Genomic DNA, 26,301 nt, shown 5'->3' with positions numbered 1-26,301 from the left:
AAAACCTAAGAGAAAAGTCTAAGAGTAGACAATTTGGTACCAGGAGGCCTGAAAACCTTATATATTTTGCAATTTCTCTGAGGATCCCAATTCCTGGGACCTCAAAGCATTTTTCATGACCTTTCCCCCACATCTTTGCATATGAGTGGGTGTAGCATAAACTCAAATTCTGAGAGAGTTAACCTAGAACAAAACGCGCCTGTTAACGTTATTCATTATGTCAACTGGGGATTTATTCCCAGTCCCCATTTCTCAGCAGTACAGAACATTTCCTGTATCTTTGCTAATCTGCATAATAACTTGTCAAGATGAGTGATTTCTATCCACTTGTCATTGTTGCTGTTTTTAAACATTACCTGAGAAATTGGTTTAACATATTTTAACTGACACTTTTCTATGCAATTGGATACCATGGATAGATATATTCGAGAGTCATTTCTCCCTTCTCCCACTCCCTAAATGAGTTCAGTGCTCATGAAATGAGCTGAATTTCCCTAGTGAATTAAATTAATTCCATTCCTGCCTCACAGATATGGGTTATACCTGGATACAGAGATATCCTGATTTGAACCCTTTTCGTTTCACTGAGGAAGTCTATTCTGAGGCGGAAGAGAAGATTTTTCCCAGAATTGGGTGTTCTGCTTAAAATGTCTCTTCATCCCCAAGGTTACTATTTTATAAACACCTCTCAGCTACAAAAAATTAGAGAAAACATTGATATTTGTTAATGCTCTTAAAATGTTTATGGCCATTTTTTAGCGCAATGGTGAATCATAAGGGTCTGAACTTAAAAGTCAATTCAAAGGCACTTTCATGTCATTTGACAATGAAAGAGATTTAGGAGATGAAGTTACAAACTCGTATTACAATTGGAATTTCAGACCAAGTCCAAATACATTTCTTTCTTTTATTTTTTATTTTCATGTTGGAAGTCTTAAAGTTTTTTTCCATATTTTAGTTCTAATTTTATATCAGGATATACTCAGATCAAGTTCCCAAGGGTCTGAAGAATACATGCAAAATTGTTCATATATATATATCCACAAAGTATCCCTTGCAGTGGGAAAAAGTTACCCAGTAGCATCAACCCTTCTTCACTTGCTCTTATCCCAGATAGTCAAGTATCTTCCCCCAATTATACCATTTGCTGGTAGTGCTACAAGGCACATCTAAAGGAATCCAGAAAAACATACCAGTAGTTCCTCCTGTTCTGTGGGTAAAATCAGATTTTAGGATTAGTGGGTCCTGAAGAGTCAGACTGATTCAAGGAGCTACATTTGATTTCTATGTGGATGAAAAGATTTTCTGTCTACTTTTAGGTTAAAAACTGTTGTCAAGTTAAAATGGATGCTTCATTTAATAAAAACAATCTTTCTCATTCTCCCTTGACCCAATATCTATGTCTGAGATCATTTACCCAGTGGTAGAAATTTTCTGAATTCAATTATTCAATAAATGCTCATTAGCACATAGTTGGTATCAGGCCGAGTTCTTAGCGCTGGAGATGGAGCAGGAAACATAATCAAGAGGGCAGAGTCTGAGGATAGCAGAACCATGTGAACAACAAGGCCAGCCCAGTAACACTTCCTGAAAAACCCATAGTGTTTGTGTCCGAGGTCAAAGAAAACACACATTCTTGAGGCACTTTTGTCAAACTAGAAGTCTTGGATGAAATGGCTTCATTGAATGTCTTCTTTTATCTGAGAAAGTTTACATCAATATGCACATTATAACTTCTTTCTGGTATCATCACCTAAATATTTTTAAATTTAACTTTAAAAAGCTAATACTTGCACATGATTCTATATATGTATGTATAGAATATTGTACATAAAAGTATTTGATCAAAAACTGTTTTCACTTAACAATAAATCTTAGAATCTTTTTATGCTGGCATGTGGAGAATTGTTTCATTCTTTCTTAAAGCTGCATATTATGTCATCATATAGATGCACCATAAATAATATTTGTCCATACCCTATTGATGGATATGTAGTTATTTCCCCCTAGTCTTTTGCTATTAAAAATGCCACCAAAATGAATAAACTTGTGCATATGTTATTTTTTATGTATGTAAGTATGTCTACAAGATAGATTACCATAAGTGAAATTTCTGGGTCAATGGGTATAGTCATTTGTAATTTTGATAAATCTTTATAAATTATTCCCCATAGACTTACACTGGTTTACCATCATGTTTCTGTACAACCTTACTAAAAATATGTTGTCAGTCTTAAGATTTTTGTCATTCCGGTGGGTAAAAATGTTACAGCAGGGTAGTTTTAATGTGCACTTTTCTTTTTATGAGAAAAGCTGAACATCTTTTTAAATATTTAAGAGAAACTTGTGGTTAACTCTTGAGGAACTTTCTGTTTTACTTTCGATCAATTTGCTGTTCTCCATGTAATCATTCCCTTAATTTCCAGGAGTCCTTAACATTAGGAAAATTAACTTTTTGTTGATTACACGAGATAGATACTTTTTCTGAGTTTATCATTTGTCTTTTAACTTTCCTTTTTTTCAAATTAATTATTTAATTTAGATAAAGAGTTCCCATATACTTCACACCCAGTTTCCCTTGTCATTAGTACCTTACATTAGTGTGGCACATTTGTCACAATTAATGAACAAATATCAATAAATTTATTAAGTCAGGTTCATAGTTTATGCGAATTTCCTTTGTTTTGTTGAAGCCTTTTTGTTGCAGTGAAACTTGTATTACTTAACCTTAACAAGTTTAAAGTGCATAACACAATGTTTTGCAACCACCAACTCTATTTAGTTCCAAAACACTCATCAATCCATTAGCAGTCACTCCCTATTTCTCTGTCTTTTCAGCCCCTGGGAAATACCAGTCTGCTTTCTGTCTCTATGGATTTATTTATTCTGGGTATTTCACATATGTGGAATTTTACAAAATGTGACTCTTCTGTCTGTATTCTTTTAATTGGCTTAATATTATTGAAGTTCGTTCATTTTGTAGCATGTACCAGTACTTCATTGATTTTTATAGCTAAGCAATAGTCTTTTGTATGTATATACCAATTTTGTTATCCATTCATTCATAGGCATTTGAGTTGGATCATAAGGTGATTATTTGTTTAAATGTTTGAGGAACTGCTAAGCTGTTTTTCACCATGGCTGTACCATTTTACATTCCTACCACCAATGTATGAGGGTTTCAATTTCTTAATATCCTCACCAGTACTTTTTTTTTTTTTAATTTCTTATTTGTTTGTTTCTTTGGTTGTTTTGTCTTGTTTTTTATAGCCATCTTGGTGAATATGGAGTAGTATTTCATGGTGGTTTTGCTTTGCATTTGCACAATGACTAATAATATAAATATCTTTTTATGTGTTTATTAGTTATTGGTATATCTTTTTCTGAGATATGTCTATTCAAGTCCTTTGCAGATTTTTTAGTTGGGTTGTTTATATTTTTGTTATTGAGTTATAGGAGTTTTTTATATTTTCTAGTCACTAGACCCTTATCTTATATACACAATATGCAAATATTTCCTCCCATTATGTAGGTTGTATTTTCACTTTCTTAATGGTATCCTTTGAAGACCAAAATATAAAACACAAAAAGTTTCCCTATGAAGTTTTCCCTAGGTGTTTTATAGTTTTAGTTTTTATATTTTGGATGTTGATCCATTTTAGTTGAATTTTATATACATGAGGTAGGTGGTCAAACTTCATTCTCTCCCACATAGTATAGATAGCCAGTTGATCCAGCACCATTTCCTAAAGAGATATTCTTTCCCCATTGAATGCCCTGGCACCCTTATCAAAAGTCACTTGGTCATAGATTTATGAGTTTATTTCTGGACTCATTGGTCTGCATGTCTATCTTTATGCCAGTACCACACTGTTTTGACTATTGCAGCTTTGTTGTAAGTTTTGAAGTCAGGAAGTCCTAGTTCTCCAACTTTGACCTTCTTTTTAATAATGTTTTGGTTCTTTGGGACCCCTTATATTATTCATATGACTTTGAGTATCATTTTTTCCACTTCTGCATAAAAAGGTTCGTGAAATTCTGGTAAAGATTCTATTGAATCTGTAGATCATTTTTAGAGGTAGTGCCATCTGAACAATATTAAGTCTTTCAATTCATAAACTGAAAGTCTTTAATTTTTTTCACTAATGTTTCTAGTTGTTAGCATAAAATTCTTTTACTTCCTTTATGAAATTTGTTTCTAGGTATTTTATTCTTTGGGAGGGGGGCTAAATCAATTTGTCTGTATGTTATATAACAAATTATCAATATCTTTTATGGTTTTTGTATTTTGAGTCATACTTAGAAATGCCTGATCAACTTCATAATTATAAAGAAATTTCCCTGTTTTTTTCTAAAAATTTTATAGCTTTATTATTATTATTTAAATTTCCAATCCATTTGGAATTCATCTTGGTTATAATGTGTGAGGTATAGGTTCAAGTTATTTTTCTCATTTGACTTAATTGTTTTAAAATCATTTATTGTAGAGTTCTTTTTTTCTCACTGACAATATGCCACCTTTAATCATATATGAAGTTCTATATATGTTTGGACTTTTAACTGGACTTTCTCTTTGGCTCATTGGTTTATCGGTCTAATCATATTTTATCATCACACTATTTTGATTTTGAATTTATTTAACACGTTTAACATTCGGTAGGGCTAGTCCACCCTAGTGGTCCTTTTGTCTAACACTTTTCATTGTTATTTTTGTTTGTTCTTTTTTTCACATAAATTTTAGTCACCTAGTAGAGTTAAAAGAAAACCTTGTTTTATTTTTTTACTGGGATCACATTCAATTTAGAAATTAACTTAGAAAATCTACACTTCTATAATTTTGAATTTTTCTACTCAAGAGTGTGCTGTACCTTTTTGTTTGCTCAAGTCTTCTTTCAAGCTGTTAGTAATATTTAAAATGTGTCTTCTATAAGACTGGCTCATTTATAATTTTTATTCTTTGGTCTTTTCTTATTTATTACTCTTATAAATGAGGCATTTTCTTTCTATCTTCTAACAGGTTTTTATTTGAAATCAGTCTAATTCATGAGAGCTAAAGTATGTGTCTATTTTCAAGAGCGGATTGGTAAATAACTGCTAACTCCTACAGCGTTGCCCACAAAGACATATCTTAAATGATCATATTTAATGTTAATATAAAATTTATCCTTTACTGTAATTATAATTTATGCTCTAGATTTGAAATAGAAAGGTTTAAAATTATAAATGGATGACATTAAAGCAATAAAGTTCCATAATATCTCAGTCTTTTATATTAACTTTAGTACTAATTTATGTACATATGAATATGTGTATACACATACACACATACACATATGTCCCTACAGATACAAAGCCTATACATGTGATTCTAAAGCAAAAACATCTTTGAACTAATGTTCCTTTTGTTTTTGCTGATAGATATATAATATGTCATTTCAAAATTACATTTTGGAGGAAGGGCTGCTTTGGTAATAACTTTGAATCCTGAAAAATGAAGACTTTACTCGGTTGTATATTTTCTCAGCAATTGTCTTTTGTTTCTGCATCAACTCATGGTATAAACTAGATATTTTCTGACTTTCAAAGAAATGGCTGATTTCTGTCATTCATCCCTGCAGTCTTCATGACAAATTCTGTTTATTCTCTTCCTGAGTAATGTCAGCTTTACTTTGTATTCTTATTGAAGATATGAGATTTTTCTAAACAATGAGAAAATAGGCAAAGTAATTGTTAGCACTTACATTTCAGAACAGATTTGCTTGCCAGTATGGACTCATATCACACACAAAATCTGGAACTTAGGGGCTCAGTATGACTATAAAAAAAAAAAAAAAACAGCTTTCTTTCTTCCTTTCTTCCTTCCTTTCTTTCTTTCCTTGGTTTATTATTTTGTAGTCACCAAAAATACCAGCTCAAAGACTATAAAATATAACTATATATATATATATATATAGTTATAACTATATATATATATAGTTATAACTATACTGCATATAGTTATAAGCAGTCTAAAAATTAAACAGAATCATGTGTAACACAAATATACTTGCAACAAATATTTTGTAGAAAACTGAATAAGTGAATTGATGATTCAGTAAAAAATATACTTTCAAAATCTATTTTTAATATTGTAATTTGGGCTTTCTCACCAAAAGAAGGCACTTTTATCTACTTCTGCTAATAAAATCTGAGAGGATAGGAGCTTTGCCATCAAGCAGTATTAACCTTTTGGGTGTCTGTATATCTCCCGCTCCTTCTTCTGTTTGTCCACCATGATGGATGATGCTCCCATTTGATCATGCTCTCTTTGATGTGATGCATCCTACAATATCCAGGGAGAAGTTCTCAAATTCCAGAGGCAGTGAAAGCAACACCTGATGAAGGAACATTTGGAATGGTGTATTAGATCAAATTGGTGAGGGTCAAAAAATAGTTATCAAACTTTCGCTGACTGCAGGAATACAAAATGGCCCTAGATTGCCAAGCGCGTGGTAAACTTCAAGTCCACCATCAATGATACCATATTGGGAAACAGAGGCCAGACCTTTTAGTCAAGAGGAATATTATAAATGATGACTTTATATTTTTTCTCTGAGAAGGAGTCAAGGAATCAGGGCAGTCATGGAATTTGATCCTCAAAAATTAAGATCTAATTAAAACTGTGAGTAATAGACAAAGAGATTTAAAAAGGTATAGAAATATATATATTATTTTTAAAAGGAAGAATTCTATCAACCTATAGTTATTCAGAAGTATAATCTTACTAAGGCATTGAAAAGTAGAGACACATTAGGCACTGATTTTTATGGCACAATTATAACTGAATGACTGAGAACCTTGAGATTCATGGTTCCTGTTTGTCTTTTGAGAACAGCCAGTATCCCTCCAAAGTCTCAAGTTCAGGGTGCTAACAAACATCTCTGGAGCAGTTACTATTCACAAGGCACTGCACCAAACTTGTAACATACACCATCTCGTTTAACTTCAGAACAATTGAATGAAATACTTCCTCTGATTATTCCTATTTTATAAACGAGGAAACAAAGGCAAAGAAAAACTCAGAACATTGGACACCGGTGAATGGTTGATCTGGGATTGGAACCTCAGCTCTCTGTTTTAGAGTACAAACTCTTTAGTTACTATTTAATTTTTTTTTTCTTCTGGAGTGAAGTTGAGGACTTTTAAACAAGATCAAAAAAGAGACAGATAAGGAAATTTTCACTTTAGTAATTTTTTTTTCTAACACTAAGTGGAAACTCTAACATCTTTCCTACCTCCTTCCTCATTCAAAAAGCCCTAACACAAACTGCAACCAAACCATTTCATCACAACAACCTGTACCCTGTAGGTTAATTTTCTTGCATGCTTGCTCTAAGTGTGCACACAATGGTGGGCTATGAAAGAGGGGATCAGCTTCCCTGGGGCAGCTGTAAGGACACTGCATGCCAGGGCTTGGAGGTCAACAGAAAGGCTGTCCTTGAAAAGCAGAAATGACTGATGGCCTGAATGCACACGGGGCTCTGGAATGCTCTTTTATCTTAAGTCACAGTGCTCCCCCAGCCCCCAGCCCTCCATTCCTCCCATACCTTGTTTCCCATTTCTCATGCCTACGGATATATGCTTCTTCCTGGCTTTGATTAGCCTGCCCCACAACCAACCTCCACCCTGCTTCCCTGTCCTCCCTAAGAGCAGAGAATGCTCCGAGTTGGGGGAAGCACTCCATCATCATGATGGGAAGTGTCAGGTGCACAAGATAAATGCAAATTTCATGGCACCGCTGCCTCATTCAGCCAAGTTTTATGAGACAGAGAAAACTTGGAACCTTATGCTGTGCGGCCATTTGGTTGGCAGAGAGCAGAACAGACTTTATCCAACACCGTCTGTTGGCAGCACTGGTGCTAGATTTACACACAGAGGTGGAGATGGCTCTGGCTATCGGGCCTACTGTTCAGCCAGCTGGGGACTTCTCAAGTGAGAAAAGAGTAATGGCTTGAATCCTGGGAGAGAGTGTTCCACCTAAGCGCTCCCAATGGCATCTTCAGGGTCCCACCTCAGGCTGGAGAGGCAGGCCAGAATCAGATTGGCCTCACACACAGATGCAGAGCATTCCCAAAATTTCTAACCAGTCTTCTGCAGTGCCTGCCACACTAATAAAATCTGGCATCCATAGCAGAGCCGGAGCTGAAGAATAATTTCTCTGGTGAGAATCTAAATCTGTTTCATTATTGGTTTTTGTTTGAGTTTCTCGTTTTCTATTATAGGGACGTTGCTCCATCTGCCTCCAAATCTATTATCTTGAGGGGATGTCCACCTGGGAGGAAAAGTTTGACACAGGCTGTGACATAATGGCAAGAAAAGCCATGTTCTGGAGCCAGACGGCCTGAGTTTGAATCCAGCCTTCTTTTGTTACTAGCTCTGTATGACCTTGGGCAATTTTTATCCTCTTTACATCTCAGTCATCTCTCTGTAAAGAAGGCATAATAATAACAATACTTGCCTCAGATTGCAGTTGGGCAGATTAAATTAATAAAATATAAAAGTGTAACACATTTACAATAGGGCCTGGCCAATGGTACCTTCTCAGTGAAACTTGGCTACTATTATTTTGGCAAATATATTTTCCACTTCCTGCATTATTGGTTTTCCAACTCACAGGAATCAATCTGAAGACTTGTAATCATGATGAGACATTTCAAAAGGGATCCTCAACTCTGCCTGGCAGTTTGACTTGACTACCAGATAGCACACCAGAGTGTGGCTCCAGAGTCTGAGCTCTTAGATGGTAGGACTTAAGAGGGAGAAAGAAATGTGAATAGCTCTGCAATCACTTTTTGGGAATTGCATGAACATACCATCCTCCCTTCACAGATAGTGTACACCTGTGATTAAAGGTTAAAGAAGTAATTTTTTTCGGGCCTCGGATATACAACAGTTGGTGAGATCAAGACCAATTCTTTGAAAGTGGAGTGAAATACTTTGTGGAGAAAACACTAGATCATGAGGATGTTGGCAGCTTTTTTTAAATGAGAAAGTCAAAATACAAAGTGAACATGTTTCATGGCCCACCAGCCAGACAAAGGAAGAGTCAAGATGAGAGCCCAAACTCCAGACTCCTAACTCAGTGCTCCTGTATTGTAGTGGCCCTTCACATAGCCCTTGCAGGAACTTCTGCCACATTCCAGCTGTTTTTTTCTTCACCAAAATCCCCTGCACATCCCTTCAGGGCACTCTTCTCTAGGTACTGTTTCTGGACAGTAGTCGGTCAGTAATTAGGGGAGAAATTTGAGGAGCCTATTCAAATTTACATGTCAGATGCTGAGCTAGATATTTTGATGCTACAGAGGACTGTTGACCACCACCCGTGCTTTCAAACACCTAATAACCTAGTTGGCCAGACACCATGGAAGGACCAGTATTGCAGGGTGGGGTGGAAAAGGGCGTTATTTGAGGCCTTGACAGAAGTGGGAGTAGAGGGGCTGTTTGAGAAAATCAGACCTATGTTTAGCATTCTAGATATTTCAATATAACCTACAGAGTTAATACTACAGTAGCTTGTACGTGCTTGCTTAAGATAAACCCTATTACGATTTCCATTCCATGTATTTTGAAAAAAAAACTTCAGAAAAACTCCTATCTTCTCTAGTCCAAAGATTTTTTTAACACTGTGTCTTATATAACAATAATAATAATAATAATAATGATGATGATCCAGGTAGTTCTCATTGGGTGAACACCAACCATGCCCCAGACCCATTGGTAGCATTGTGAGTTAACAGATAATTCATTATGTTTCAAAGTTCAGAGGGAGCCCTGTCTTTCATGAGTTTTGGAGTTCCATGCAGGGAGGTCTCTTGTTTAGCCTTGCTGAACTTCCAACTGAGGAGGGGGCTTGCCTCGGGAGTCCCAAATGAGTGATACAAAGCACAATTCATAAGCTTGTCCTACAACTTCCTGAGGAAAGAGCCTTCCAGAACTCACACACCAAATAAAATAGTTAAGGGAAAAATGAGAGGAAAAAAAGTGTTTTTTTAATCAATTATACTTTCAAATTATTTTCTTCACAGGATTTATTAGAACAAGAAGAAAACCCCCTAAAGTTCTGAAGAAATATTAACATAACATGCCTGTAACTCATGCTGTGTTTAATGAGAGGTGCTGTTTTTCCTGCCATGGGGGCCATAGCCCAATGAGTGATGGCTCTGAAAAGGGTCACATACATATTCATCAAATTCGACATGCACATGTAAACTGGTTTTAATAGGCCATGACAGCAGAAGTTGTGTTGGGCAAATAGCTGCACATGTGCTCCTTCCATCCACTGGCATATTTAGCGATTAACGCTCTGGTATCCATGGATGAAATATTAGCTTGCTCACTTAAGACCATCAGTTGTTGTTGATTCTCAGTGGCTACCGAAGGAAGAGAGCCTCTCAGCTACTTTATTAGGGGTGAAGCTGGAGCTTCAAGATGCTCATTTTACCTTAATGATGCCATTAATGCCATTCTGTTCCCTGAACCTGGAGCCCAGAAGATGCATGCAAAGTGTTCTGACCGAAATTGACATTACACCCAGTCCAAACTGAAGATGACCCTTAGGGCTCCTACTCCACCACTCTCACAGGTGGTGTGGGGTTTAAAACTTCTTTGTATGCAACATTTATTTTACTCAAGTCTCAACCAGTTGGAAGGTTGTTGAGGCATACACACATGGTTGCTTAAAGCAGACATCAGCAGCAAATAGGAACCCTTCTAAGACTCTCTCCTTGATAATCTGATGAATACATTGTCAAACTTACTATTAAATTATCACAAGGAAACTGAAACCAGAATTGATCCAAGGCAAAAGACTGTCAAGGAAGTACAGTGAGATGTGTATTCAGAGTGGAGGCCACCATATAGCAACAGGACCCCAAAGCCCATTATTTTAAGACACTCAAGCCCTGAGTTGGGTTGATAAATTGTCTTATTATAGCCATCTGGAGGCCCCTGCTACCTCAAATGTCAACCTCTGGATATCTATATTTGGTTAAACACAAGTATCTTTAATGAACCATGGACATTTGGCCTCATCTGTCAGTCAATTTCTTCTTGGACTGAATTGGTGTTTTGTTCTACTTTCTCTAAAACAAACAGCTGTGCATTTGAATTGCCTAAAAATTTGGTCTAACCAAAGGATCTGGGACATGATTATGTTTAAGTAACATGTTTATGTGGCATTTTATAGCAGGGAAACTAATCTATCATTCATAGTCGATCACATTTGATTATTGCCCTCTTCCCCCCTTGTCTTCATCTTTTCCTGTCTCTTCTCCACATCAAGAATTGATCTTTGGGAAATAATTTTCTGCCCTTTATTTTAAAAAAGGTGTCCTCAGATCTTCACAAACTTAAAATAGAACCAGGATAGTAACCAGCATGGGAAAATACTTTATCAATTAGTAAAATTACACTGTATGTGAAAAAAATACATTCAAAGAACAATTAGTTGAATAAATTCACTGGCTATTTGGCTCTTTCTCATGAATATATTTACCTGGGCAGAAGGAAGTATGCACACAATGCCTTTCTCTTAAATTCCCCATAATCAGTTGTGAATGAGGAATACATGAGACCCAATCCTACGAGCATTATATAGATATCAATTCTCTCTCAAAAAAAAATTACATATATATACTTTCCAAGGTAGACATGTCAAAGCTATTCTTGGCTTTTCAAAAGAAATGTATTTGTCTTCATTTTCAGACATGTTGTCTTGGGATAAGATAACTTAGGGGAGAATATGATTACCATGGGCCAGATCTTCAATGTAATATATTAGTGGGCTTGGAACAATTTATTTGAATGTTGCATTATAATACAATGTTTTTAATGCCCCATATCCTGTATATTTAGGTGTTGTTAGTGATTTTACATGTTTTGAGATAGTCTCAATTGAAAAGATTACTGCCATGTGTAATAGGTGATGTGATATGTGTTCGTAATTTTTCCAGTTCTGGCTTCAGCTTGTTAGACCACTGTTGCCAAAGAACACAGGACACAATGTACTTGACTTCTGCTCCTTTTTGTTTTTGTTTTTTTAAAAATTATTATTAAGGAAAAGACCTTCATTTCTAACTATTTTAATTTCATTTCGGTGCAATTAAAAACACATCCCTAGAAAGCATGGTGGGTTCTGTGACTGGTGAGCTGAGGGAGGAAGTCCAGGGCCAACTCTCTTTGGCACCACTGCCCATCAGGAAGAGTCAGGAATGACTGGTGCACTTGGCTGATGCAAAAAATGCCATCTGGTATAGATTTCCTTTCAACTCATTGGGAGGAATTCAGGATCATGGGCAATAATTGAAAGCTGTTGTCTTTGGGGTGGTATTTTATTTAGCTCTTTTTTTCCTAGTTAGCTTCCGGAAACCAGGCTAGCTGAGCTAACACACATCTACTTATTCTACCTGTATTCACACTCCTGACAAATGCCCCTTAAGCTGAGAGTGCACACCCATAAATAATGTGCAGTTTGCATTTATTCTGCTCCAAAGTGCCGTAAACATCAAGGCCTACTTATCAGAGGTGTATACCTAGTAACAGAGGGTCATTGAGAACTAGAGCCAAATGAATTGAAGTAAGCAAAATGAATGGTGTTGCTGGTCATAGCTGAATGCTGCGTCTGAATTGAGGCCACTCAAAGCAGATCACACATGACTTTAATCCACTGCTCTCCCCAGCTTTCTCGGGGGATAAATCTGTCTCCAGTTTTTATTTACATATTATCATTTTACCGTATGTCACTGTCCTAGTTTCAGACTTGAGTAAATCCACATTTAAATAGCGATTTGTCTCCTTCTGATAGTAAATTTTCTTCTAAGTGGTGGTTAGGATTAAAAGGAATTTGTCGACAATAGGTAAAGGGGGCTATTCAGGATTAAATGAAATTATACACTCAGCCAAGAGAGCCTTCACTGGGAAGCTCAGTCCAGCAGGTGCCGGTTGTCCCACAAATTCCCCTTTGAAAGTACAGTGATAATTCCCTGAAAGAAGCGAAAGAAAGGGAGGGGGTGGAGAAACAAGACAGACAAATGTTCTCAGCTCTCCAGACTCCCTGGGAGGGGGCAAATCCTGCCTGAAACAGCCCTTGAGACGCCACCACTTAAAGGTTAGCAAAGAGTTCTTTTGAGGTGACATTTAAACCTTTAATAGCTCCCAGCCAGTTTGGGCAGGAATAATTTCCCCTCACTGGAGGCCCCGGAGCAGGGCACTGCTCAGTTACCTGTCTACAGAGGATGCGAGGGTGTGGATGAAACCCAAGCAGGGTGATTTGGGAGAGGGGGTGGAGCCCGCCAGTGTCTGCCGGCCTTGCCCTCCTGTCCTAATTGCACCAAAGGATGAAAAAGCTTCAGGTTGCACATTAGGCCCTTGCTGAGATTAGTAATTATAATATCAGTTTCCCCCAAACAGGCTGACAAAACGGCTGGGGGAGCAGAGGTGACTCAAAGTTTAGTAAGTCTTGGTGAAAGTTTACTGGCTCCTGCTGCTTTCTGGCTCACAGAGTTGGCCTTTCTACTACCCAGCACTGGCCACAAGCAGTAGGAATCCTTTTCAATCACTATTAGCAACACTTCATTTCTGTCATATTTGACCCTTGGCAAACTGCAAGTCAGCGAAGAGCATTCTTTCCAGAAAGGAACCAGACATCCTTCAGCTAGAGACAATTTACTGTGGGACCCGGAGCGGATTCACTTTCGTTGTCCCCTTGGAGCAACTGGGCTCGTTAAAGTGAATCGTCCCTTTGCACAGCAGTGCTGGTGGGAGTTTCTTTCCTGAGAGACAGCAAGATGGGCGGAGGCCAGCCCTGGACCTTACTGACTTGTCATCTGCTTCATTGCTCTAAGCCAGGATCTTTGGAACACCCTGGCTGCCCAAGCGCCATGTTTTGTGGCTTTTCTTGCAAGCAAGGCATATGTTACACAGTTGAGAACAGCCACTTTCTCCTCCATGTGAGGACCATAGGGGTGATGCCCTCCAGTCTTTGCTCGTACTTAATTTGCCTAAACACAAAAGAAGAAATAAAAGCAAAGTAACCAAAACACTAGAGGACTGAAGTCTGCTTTCATTAGCTAAAGGCACATGCACCCAACCTTTTCATTACATGTCGCAGGAGAAAGCATTTGGGGCTTTTAGTTTATTGTTTCCTTCCCACCCACTTGTCTATCATGGGAATTCCTAAGCAGGGCAAAGAGGACTGTGACTCAGTCATCCCCTGAACCACCTGGGCATCTTCCATTGTTGTTAATATTAATCTTACTTGAAGGAAGGGGAGCTATTATTTAAAGGTACAGAGTTTTTGTTATGGATGATAAGAACGTTTTGGGTATTGGTAGTGGTGATAGTTCTACAACATGGTGAATGTATTTAATGCCACTGAATTGTACACTTCTGGATAGGTAAGATGATAACTAGCAAGTTTTATATATTTACTACAATAAAATGTTCGTCTAATATTAATAATTAATACTTATTCATTCAGAGTATAAATGTCTGATCTGTGCTTTCTATCTTAGCATCTTCTTCTAAGATGCAATGTGTGCAAGTGGACCAGCCATGGTAAGAAATGTTAAACCCAGGACAAAGCACAAATCTTGCCCTGTTTCAGGTAAAACTGGAAGCAGAGACGGAATAGTCAGTTAGAGCACACATCACAAGGCAGGAACTTGGATGACCCACCAAGCACATCACTTCATGGGTGTGAAATACTCAGATGGTTTATAGGGCTGCAAATTAGAAACAAGATGGGCCCAGGTAAAAATGATGGAAACTGTCTTCTCATAATGACCCACAGACATTTAAAGAGGCTGGAGATATGGATTTCCAGAAAACCACACATATTTGGGGGAAAATAGGGGTCATTCTCCAGAGGCTTTGATCTATTAGTTGGCATTTCACAGAAGGCGGCCAGACTGCGTTGATTCGACAACAGGAGTGCAAGCTGGGACCAATTAATTTACACGGCTTCATATGGCCAAGGCAGCAAAGCCTGATATGTCCATTGCTCGTCATAACAAAAATAACTAAAAATAGTTTATATGAAATTAGCAAGTGATTTGATCCTCTGTAGCTACCCAAATCCATTGAACAAATGTTTGGGAGTTCCCCTGCTCAATTTTTGTGACCCCGTGCTTTATGCACCAAGGACAGAGTAAATTTGAAATACAAGCCATAATCTTATTTTATTTTTTCCACATAAGAATTTAAGCATTGGACTCATTTTAGACCTTAAATTTTCATTGATTTTAAAGTCAATCATTAATGTCTTGGTGTCATAGTTATGGTCAAGCACTAGCTGAGACCTTCTAGGAGAACTGTTAGTTGGTTGAGACTTATTACCTGGACAAAGCCTTCTATGGCCACCTCAGCCTGCATTTCATTATTTTTCTCTCTTCCAACACTTGTTGGGTTTGGGCCATTCATTGGAAATTAATCTGCTGAGTCTAGAGGACATTCTGAGAAAAGGCAGGAAACATATTGGAGAGACAATCTGGATTTCCTAATGCAGCAATGAGTATAAAAGCCATGCCAGCAAGCCATACCCCACAAGCTCCATTGTTCCAAGAGTTTACCAAATTACCTCTTCTTATCTGAGATAGAGGAATGAACTAAATGTATGGTGGAATATGACTTTCAAGGGGTGCTATGTAAAAAGACAGGACCATATTATAATAGCACATACATTTTAGTAAAGAGGAAGAAAAATCTTCTACACTGGCTAAGTTAAATCACTAATGTCCAATAACCCAAGAGAAGGGAAAGTTCAACTGGGACTCTCCCTACCTCAGTCTTCACTGAGACCTATATTAGATAAGATTGAAAAGAAAAGAGGAAATTAGATCCCATCTGATATGCACACCTATAAAGGGAATGATGCCAGAAACTATGCCAGGATTCTGAACCCTGGTCATATCTAGGAAGTAATAGGGAAAAGAGAAATTATTTTGTCAAGAGAAGGGTGGGGAGGATTTTTTTTTTTTTTTTTTTTGAGGGAAAGTTTCCTGTGTTGTCATTTCTTCATCCTTTTCCTTGGATGAGGGGATTGGGATTAGCACCTTTTCACACAAACCAAGAGAAGGGGCGGGGTTAGGAAGCTAATTAGAGCTTCTTGGTCTATGTCTCCTGACTAGTGTCTAATTCTTGGGGCATTGAACTGGGGTCCAATTTCAGCCTTGGGAATCTAGACTGTCAGGGAAGGTTGGCTGCCTGCTTTGGCAGTGAAAGAGAAGAGAGCGGCTCGCACTCCCTGAGGTGGCAGGACAAGACGTGAGAGTGATTCCCACAGATCAATACAAGGGATGTAAGGGAGAAAGTGCCAGTGGTATGGCGAGAAAGTGCCTTCAAGAGAAAGAATCGATTTAAGAATTTTCCATGTCCAGGCAGCATGTTACTTCCCATTGAACTGAAAAAGTGACGTCAGTCCTCTTCTCTTACCTCTCCTCATTCTCTGTCACCCCCACCATTAACCCTTGGATAGAGAGTGCAGGGCAGAAGGTAAGCTGGGACAGAGCAGAGAGCAGAGAGACCAACTGCCCCCACCCCCCTTTCCCACTGCAGGCTTAAAGCTAAGTCAAGCTTTGGAGTTCAAATGGAATTGCAGTTTTGAATTACTTTGTCACTTGACTCTGACTTAATGACTTGAAGTGACCCAAGAAGTCTTTATTATCAGGGACCAGAAGAGTTGGAGGTGGCCCATTTTTTCATTTAGCACAGAGAAAGCGAAATAAAATTTAATGGACACTGTTATTCCATTTCAACATACCTGTTATTTTACCAATGGCAGTACTGTTAACAAAGATATTGTTCTCAATGAGGATGTTAGGGTATGACAGAAAAGGGCAAAGATCAAGAATAAGAACCAAAGCACTGACCAAGCCACAAATGGCTCCTGAGAAAATGTACAAGTCATTCATGAAGCAGACTTAGTGTCAAAATTAGGACTCCTATATAAGAAACCACAATGAGATACCATCTCATTGTCAGAATGGCCATCATTAATAAATCAACAAACAAGTCCTAGCAAAAATGTGGAGAAAAGGGAATCCTAGCGCACTTTCAGTGGGAATGCAGACTGGTGCAGCCGCTGTGGAAAACAGTATGCAATTTACTAAACAAACTGAAAATGGCACTGCCTTTTGAACTGGTGATTCCATTGCTGAGATTATAACCTAAGAAATCAGAAACACCAATTCAAAAGAACCTATTCACCCCTACATTCATAGCAGCACTATTTACAATGGCCAAGTGCTAAGAATAGCCTAAATGCCCATTAGTAAATGAGTGGATAGAAAAACTGTGGCACATTTACACAATGGAATACTATGCAGCAGAAAGAAAGAACTCCTACTCTTTGCCACAGCATAGATGGAACTGGAGAGTATTATGCTGAGTAAAATAAGCCAGGTGGCAAAAGACAAATACCATATCATCTCATCTATAAAAGAAACCTAATGAACAAAACAAACAAATGAGCAAAATAGAACTAGAGGCATGGAAACAAAGAACAGACTGACAGTGACCAGAAGAGAGGGGTGACAGTGATGAAAGGGGAAGGGTGTAGTCAAGGAACATGTATAAAGGATTCATGGGCATGGATAACAGGGTGGGGATTGACTCTAGGAGCAGGGGCAGGTGGCAGGGCAGGGGAGAACAATGGGGAAAAACTGGGAAAACTATAATAGAACAACATTAAGAAAATGTAGTTTACAAAAAGAAATGTGAATTTATAAATGTCTAATTATCAGTAAATTTATGAATAAATCAACATTAAAAAATTTTAAGTCATTTAAAAATAATTTGTTTTTCTGAAGTGGCAATTATATAATACCCTTCAAGTATGGTAAAAATAGAAATAGCCTGAACAACAACAGTATAGCAATTCTAGTGATACCAGTTAGGGATGACCCAAGAGTCAACCTGCCTGATCTAGGTACTAATAAACGCTGACAAGTGCTGTTTTACATGTGCATCTAGTCAGCCTAACTCTATTATATGCTCTGTAAGACAAAGAATCATGCTTTATCCTTTGACATTTAATAAATATTTGTTAAATAAATGAATTAATAAAATTGGCAGTCAATTTGACATATGATTTTGCTTCCCATCCTCCAACAAATAGAATCTTATTTTTACCCAAATTACTCAAATAATTGCCCCATTGTGCTACCTGGCTAGTAGAACACTGGCTACATAAATGCTATTACTTAAAATTATGTATTTTCCAATTACCAATTTTGTTATATTACTCTCATCCTTAGTAGAAAATTCCATTGAAATAAATTCCAGCCACATAGCTATATGAAATGAAATGTGAGTATATCCAGTAGGAACACCTCAGCTAATTATTATATGGAAAGAATAAAATGTGATTTGGCTGCAAAAATTGTAATTAAGCATTATTTTTTATTTTTAAATTTCTGCTTATTACTTAGAGCTGGAGTGAAAGGAAAGGTAGAGAAATAATTCACGTACATAGATGACATCTTCTTAGCCCCACAAAACAAACAGGAGGTCAGTTTTCCTATTCTCAGGGCTAACTGACCTCTCAGTGGGTAACAGAACAAGGGGACACACCAGTTGCTCCCCATCAAAGAGAATAATCAGAAGATCTAGTGGATAATTTTGAATTCTCAGAGAGGAGTAATATTTATATTCTATTTTGTTTTCTTTAGTGAGGTTTTCCTTATACAGATAATCCAGCACCGCTTTTTCCAGAATAGGCCTTTTCAGAAACAAAATATTAAAGTAAATGGTAAAAAACTTACCAATTCTAATTCCTGAAGAATCATGTTAGTTTCAAAGACTTGTTTTTCCCTCTTGATTTTTCTCAGTTGCACAAATATGGTTTTGTCAAACACAACATTGGCTAACAACTCTAAGAATCCTTTTGGGTCACCATTAGCAACACTTTTTTCCCGCCCAGCTTGACCACAGGAGATTGCAGCCCCATGTTCAACACGCCTTAGAGAAAGAAACCCAACATTCAAGGACCACAGATTTATGGTGTGAAAAATGGCATTTTTAAGGACCTCTGAAAATGTTAAAAATGAACATGGTTTTGCTATTATTTTGCACAGCAGGAATTTACATTTATAAATACTTCTAATAAAATTGGGAACTGCTCATGGAGCTAGCAAGAAAAAAGTTTCACGTGAATGTTCTTCAGTTATTATATGTTACAACTGACGTTCCATATCAAATCCTTGCCACTGTAAATGTCTGTCTTTTCACACATTTTTGTTTTAAATTCCTAAAATGTCCTGTTGCCATCCTATGGCTAAGGGCTGACACATATGTGTCCAAGATAGAGACCTGTTTATCTTCCTCAGAACAAGTTTTGTTGCTATGTTGTGTGAGCGTAGATGATTTTTTTATTGGCACTGAAAGCCAAGAAATATGTTTTAAAGCAATTTGTTTTTAGGACATTTTGTTCGCCTCATCACAGCTATGTTTATTAGTGCTATATTGCAATACTTAAAAAGATAATTTATATTCTATTAGTACCTTTATTCTTTTCAACTCTCTATTACGAATGTAGGTCAAACATTTGGCACTTAAAATGTTTAGCACTTAAAATTTCAGATAGAATAGTGATAACATGACTTAAACAAGGACATTCTTTCAAAAAGGACTGAAAGAAAAAAGAAAACTTTAAAGTTTCAGCAACACTTCATAGACATGAAATTGATCCCCAACCCAAACAACTCTATGCTCCATTATCATAGAGTAAATTTCAGAGCTATTTAGGTAGAGCATAAAGTTCAGAGAGTCGCATGACCAAAACCTCCAAGAGCAAGTAAATGCATCAGGGGTCAAAGGCCACAGAGCTGAGAGAAACATCTGGATTCCATCTTTTGAACTTTTAATGGAAACACTGATCGCTTGGCGCACATCTGGGGGTTTTGACAAGAAGAAAGGATATTTTTTAAATGAACTTTTTGCTCTATATAACTATACTTGTGTTAGCTATGAATCTCTTCACATAGTTAATTTAATATTTGAGATATCTTAGACAATTACTCAAATTATGTTGCTTGATTATTTCTTTAATGAGGTGTGGTTTTGCTTTTTTTAAAATTTATTTCTTTAAAAGTATTATTAAAAAGGAATATTACAGAAAAAAGTTAGAGGATCTGTTTAGCTATACAAACTGCACTTTCCCTGGGGAAATTTTTCTTATCACTCAGCAGGGAGAACCATTTTTAAAATCAGCAAAATGTAAGAGGCCCATAGCATTTGGCCAAGCTGGCTCACTGCCTACACCCCAAATTAACTCCCTGAGACATCTGCATATGAAAAGCATCCTGCAAAGCCTTGCAGGGCTTTTACAGCAAATGACCTGGCTGTTACCACATTGTTGCTGGCTGAAAAATGTGTCTCAAGCTCAAATAAAAATAATGCAAATCTTGCTGGAGACCAGGATGGTTTAGCTTCAGATCTACTACTAGTTGGGACACCATGAGCAAATCACTTAAATTTTTTGGACCTTGGTTTTTTCACTTATAAAATGATGTTCCTTGACTGTTTTAGATGAATTTATTTTCAGCAATGACATTTTATATGTGTTGATCATTGTTCTGGATGGAGCGCTGAAAATAAATTTTAAAAAGCCTGATTCTTTCAACTGTACTTTTCAACTTCTGCAGCATTATCACAGGTCTTATTTCTCTCGAACTTGGGAGGCAGGTATGGCAATTATTATCCTCCTCATTTCAAAATGAGACCACCAAGGCTCAGAGAAGTCAGGTGGCTGCTTAGCAGCCAGAAAGGCAGGACATTTCCTCTCAGCACAGAGATCTTTCCTGTATGTCCAGAGACTCATTCCTTGTGATTAATTCCATGAAAATGAGATTCCTCCATCAGCAGGATTCATGCCACAGAAAAGCAGATCAATGGCATGAATGGAAAACAAAATTCAGGACTTCCGGCCAAGATGGAGGCTTAGACGGACACGCTAGGTCTCCCTCTACAACTAGAGAGGAATACAACTACTTCAAAACAAAGGATAACTAGAAATTCCAGAAAATAAAACTACACGGAAGCCCAACATATGAAGTTATAAACCAGCGGTGCCATTTGGGCAGGTAAGAGTTAAAGAGGGCAACGCTGTTTGCAATCGCACCTGAGACCGCGGCGGGGCGGCAAGAAATCCCGGCTGCGGTCGGCCCCTGGCAGTGCGCGACCCCAGCGCTGGGGAGAGCAGCCACCGCATCGCCTTGAACAGTGAGGCCCAGGGGGGCGGGAGGAAGGATCCCGGTCTCCTAGCTGAATAACTGTGTGAATCCATCTTGGACCCCCGCCCCCAAAGAAAGCACCACAGGGCTGCGAAATAGGTCGCAGACAGGCGCCGGTCGCTGACTTGTGACGCGTACACAGGCACTGCACCCTACAGCCGGCCCAAGAAAACAAAACGCATCTGTCAAAATGAGGCAGACAACTATAGAAATCCCAGTGGGGCAGCTCACCAGGCAATAGATAGAGAACCTGACAGATGAACAGATAAGAAACCTGACAGAGGCTCAGTTCTGGACCATTGTTATCAGGTGGCTTACAGAATTCACAAAAGAGCAGGAAAAAGATAAGAAAGAAGCGAAAAACATTCATAATGAAAGGAACAAAACCGCATACGAGACAGATGGTGAGGAAAAAAAATCCAGAGTTCATTTCAACAAACTGGAATATGGAGAAGGAACAAGCAGTCAACCAATGCAGAGAGAGGAAATGGGAAGCAACAATCAGAGGATCAGAAACCTCTGGGACAGCTATAAAAGGCCCAACATAAGAATCATTGGTTTGCCAGAGAGTGAGGAAGATGAACTAGAACTTGAAAAATTGAGTGAAAATATAATAAAGGAGAACTTCCTAGACTTGGGGAAGGGAATAGACTTGCAGGTCCAGGAAGCAAGGAGAGTTCCCAAGAGACTGGACCCAGGGAGAACCATTCCAAGACACATTATAATCAAAATGTCAAAAATTAAAGATAAAGAGAGAATCTTAAAAGCAGCAAGAGAGAAGAAAAGAATTATGTACAAAGGGGTCCCAATTAGATTATCAGCTGACTTCTCAAGGGAAACCCTACAGGCAAGAAGGGACTGGCAAGAAATATTCAAAGTAATGAAAATCCAAAACCTACAACCACGAATACTCTATCCAGCGAAACTGTCATTCAGAATAGAAGGACAGAGAAAGTGTTTCCAGGACAAAATAAAACTGAAAGAGTTCATTAGATCCAAACCACTGTTATATGAGATGTTAAAGGGACTGGTTTAAAAAACAGAAGCTAGGGAGATGAAACAAAGGCAAACGAAACAGGCAACGAGAGTGGAAAAGGAACTGTGGGTACGGGAAGCATATTGGGGGGAGGTCAACAGGGAGGGGGAGTGGGGAGAGGGAGGGAGATGATATAGGAATTGGGGATCATGGTAGGAGGGAATGGAATAGACGGAGAGAGGTTGGGAGGAACTGTATGCACAACTAATGGACATAATCTAAAAGGGGGGGGACAACTGGAGGGAGGGGGGCCACCGGGTGGAGGGGAGCAGAGGGAAGGGAAATTGGCACAAATGTAATATTTTAATCAATAAAACACATTAAATCTGAAAAAAAAAAAAAAAGAAAACAAAATTCAGAGCAAAGGGGCTAGTTTCTATGCCTAAAGAAAGAACTAGGCAAGATGCACATGATTTATAATCAAGCTGTAATACACATTTCCAAACTGAAAAAGGCCCAAGTTTTCAGGCAAAAAGTCTCACCATGTACCAGTTAAAATTAATGGAGACAAATATCTAAACATAATGTGGATTGTTTTCTTTAACTTTTAAAGAAAGAATTGTATATATGTATATCTATTAAAATAAAAGAGTTTAAAACAAAAGGGGCTAGAGTTCTGGTTTGGTGTCAGAAATATAGCTCTGCTACTTTTCTTACTGTGAGATTGTCAAGTTTTCAACCTTGCTAAGACCCAGTTTCCTCATCTACAGAAAAAGAATAAAAAAACAATTAACTTAAAGATTTGTTGACAAGATTAGATAATAATATATATGTAAATGGAGTTTTTTAAAATAATAAACATTATTGTTATTACTACTATCATAAAGCAAAAAAAATTATATTGAGCTCTAACTTCTCTACAAGAACACTGATTTTTAGAAGATAAAAGGATAGGTGATTCAATTTTCCTATCATAGCCATGTTATTTTCAGCTATGCAAGTGTTCACAAAGCATAACATTGATATACTTTTTCTCAAAAAAAAAAATTGTCAAGTGTCCCAAATAATAGAAATGTGAATTAAAGAACTTAAAAATGACTCAGTAGTATTGTACAAGGGTTTGTATGAAATACCAAAACTATTTAAACAAACATTAAGCCTACTTGGTGTGTGTAGCACATATATTCACCAAAATTAATTTAAATGTCATTTTAAAAAATATAATATAGATAATTAAGAAAATTATTTAATAGCAATAATAAAGTAGATATAAGTCCAGATTATCTTAACAAATATTAGAATATTAAAAGAAAAGTTATTGTAAGAATTAAGATTCTAGTAAATTCCTTGCCTTAATAAGTGGAAGACTATAGATACTGGGTTTTATTTCTTATTGTAGATAACTTTATAGTTTTGAGAATAATTTAAATAAAAACCTTAAGGATAACTACTAGTAAAATGAAAAACACAAGGTTATAAGCACCACTAAAAAATAAATAAAATCATAGGAAATATATATCAAAGGGCAAAAACAAAAAGATCAAATATGTCAAGGCAATAAATGTAAATTAATATCTCCTAAAGTTAAAATTTTTTAAATGAATCAAAAGGCAAAATTAACTTTATGTAGAATAAATAACAATGCCAAAACCAAAATTATTCAGAAAAATTATAAATAAAATTATTGAGAAAAGCTGTAGATAAAATGGGCTAAACTATATCAGAAAAAATATCAAAAATGGAAAATAAATGTACACACTATAACATTTGAAAAGATTCATTGGGGATGAAAATATGATTTATACATTTAAAACACAATAAATTAACACATTAAATACTACAGAAAATAAATAAAAGAATGAAAAGATAAGTAGGGGAGATTCTTCCCAAACCAAGGAAAACATACATATATATATTCATATGATAAAATAAAAAATATATATGACATTAAAAGCAGATATAAGAAATCTCTAAGTATTACTATTTAATAAGAAAAATTATAAATGGGACAGAAAATTAAAAGTAATAAAAATAACTGATTTTTAAATATTTCAAAAGAAGAACCAATACTTTTTTAAAAATTTTTTTTAATTTTATTTTTTGTTATTCAATTACAGTTGTCCCATTTTTCCCCCATTGCTCCCCCCTCCCAGCCCATCCCTTCTCCCACAATTATATCCCTCCCCATTGTCCATGTCCATGAGTCATTCATATACGCTCCTTGACCTGACCCTTCCCTTACTTATCCCCCCTCTCTCCCTCCCCCCTCCCCCCTACTGACTACTATTCTAGTCTTTGCCTATTTAGTTCGTTTATTTGTGTTGCTCTTTAGTTTCCTGTATTGGGTGATATCATATGGTATTTTGCTTTCTTTGCCTGGCTTATTTCACTAAGCATAATTCTCTCTAGTTCCATCCATGTTGTCGCAAATGGCAGGAGTTCCTTCTTTCTTTCTGCTACATAGTATTCCATTGTGTAGATGTACCACAGTTTTTTGATCCACTCATCCACAGATGGGCACCTAGGCTGTTTCCAGCACTTAGCTATTGTAAACAGGGCTGCTATGAACATAGGGGTGCATAAGTTCTCTTGAATTAGGGTTTCAGGATTTTTCGGGTATAATCCTAGCAGTGGAATCACTGGTTCAAATGGCAGTTCCATTTTTAGTTTTTTGAGGTAATTCCATACTGTTCTCCACAGTGGCTGCACCAGTCTGCATTCCCACCAACAGTGCAGTAGGGTTCCCGTTTCTCCACATCCTCGCCAGCATTTGTTGTTTGTTGATTTGTTGATGATGGCCATTCTGACAGGTGTAAGGTGGTATCTCATTGTGGTTTTTATTTGCATCTCCGTGATGGCTAATGATGTTGAGCATTTTTTCATGTGTCTATGGACCTTCTGTATGTCCTCTTCGGAGAAGTGTTTGTTCAGGTCCTTTGCCCATTTTTTAATTGGGTTGTTTGTTTTCTTGATGTTGAGTCATATAAGCTCTTTATATATTTTGGAGATCAGTTCCCTGTCTGAGATATCATTGGCAAATATGTTTTCCCATATGGTTGGTTTCCTTTTCATCTTGCTGATGTTTTCTTTTGATGAGCAGAAACTTTTTAGTTTGATGTAGTCCCATTTGTTTATTTTTTCCTTTATTTCTCTTGCCTTGGGAGATGTATCCATGAAGATATTGTTACGTGGGATATCTGAAATTTTCCTGCCTATGTTTTCCTCTAGGACTTTTATGGTATCACGTCTTACATTTAAGTCTTTAATCCATCTTGAGTTTATTCTCATGTGTGGTGTAAGTTGGTGGTCTAGTTTCATTTTTTTTGCATGTCCCTGTCCAGTTCTCCCAGCACCATTTGTTAAAGAGGCTCTTCTCACTCCATTTTATGTTCTTTCCTCCTTTATCAAATATTAGTTCACCACAGAGGACTGGATTTACTTCTGGGCTCTCTATTCTGTTCCACTGATCTATATGTCTGTTCTTAGGCCAGTACCAGACTGTTTTGATCACAGTGGCTTTGTAGTATTGTTTGATGTCTGGTATCGTGATTCCTCCTGCTGTGTTCTTCTGTTTCAAGATTGCTTTTGCTATTCGGGGTCTTTTTTGGTTCCATATGAATTTTTGGAGGATTTGTTCTAGGTCAGTGAAATATGTCATTGGTATTTTAATAGGGATTGCATTGAATCTGTAAATTGCTTTGGGTAGTATGGCCATTTTGATGATGTTGATTCTCCCCATCCAAGAACATGGTATTTGCCTCCATTTATTTGTATCTTCCTTAATTTCTTTCTTCAATGTTGCATAATTTTCAGTGTACAGGTCTTTGATCTCTTTGGTTAAGTTTATTCCTAGGTACTTTAAAAGTAATAAAAATGACTGATTTTTAAATATTTCAAAAGAAGAACCAATACTTATCATTTCTGACAAATAAAAATATGGGATTAAATCAGGTTTTAAGTATGTAAAATTAAAACTATGCATAAATCACTAATAGCATAAAATCTAACGTTTCTGATGGTTTGGAAGAGTTAAGACATCTCCAAAGGGATTCATTTATC

The sequence above is a fragment of the Furipterus horrens genome, unplaced genomic scaffold (assembly GCF_987537825.1).
Source record: "Furipterus horrens unplaced genomic scaffold, mFurHor1.1.pri manual_scaffold_6, whole genome shotgun sequence".
Classification (NCBI taxonomy): Eukaryota; Metazoa; Chordata; class Mammalia; order Chiroptera; family Furipteridae; genus Furipterus; species Furipterus horrens.
The sequence above is the reverse complement of the archived record's forward strand: the minus strand, read 5'-3'. Positions refer to the sequence as shown.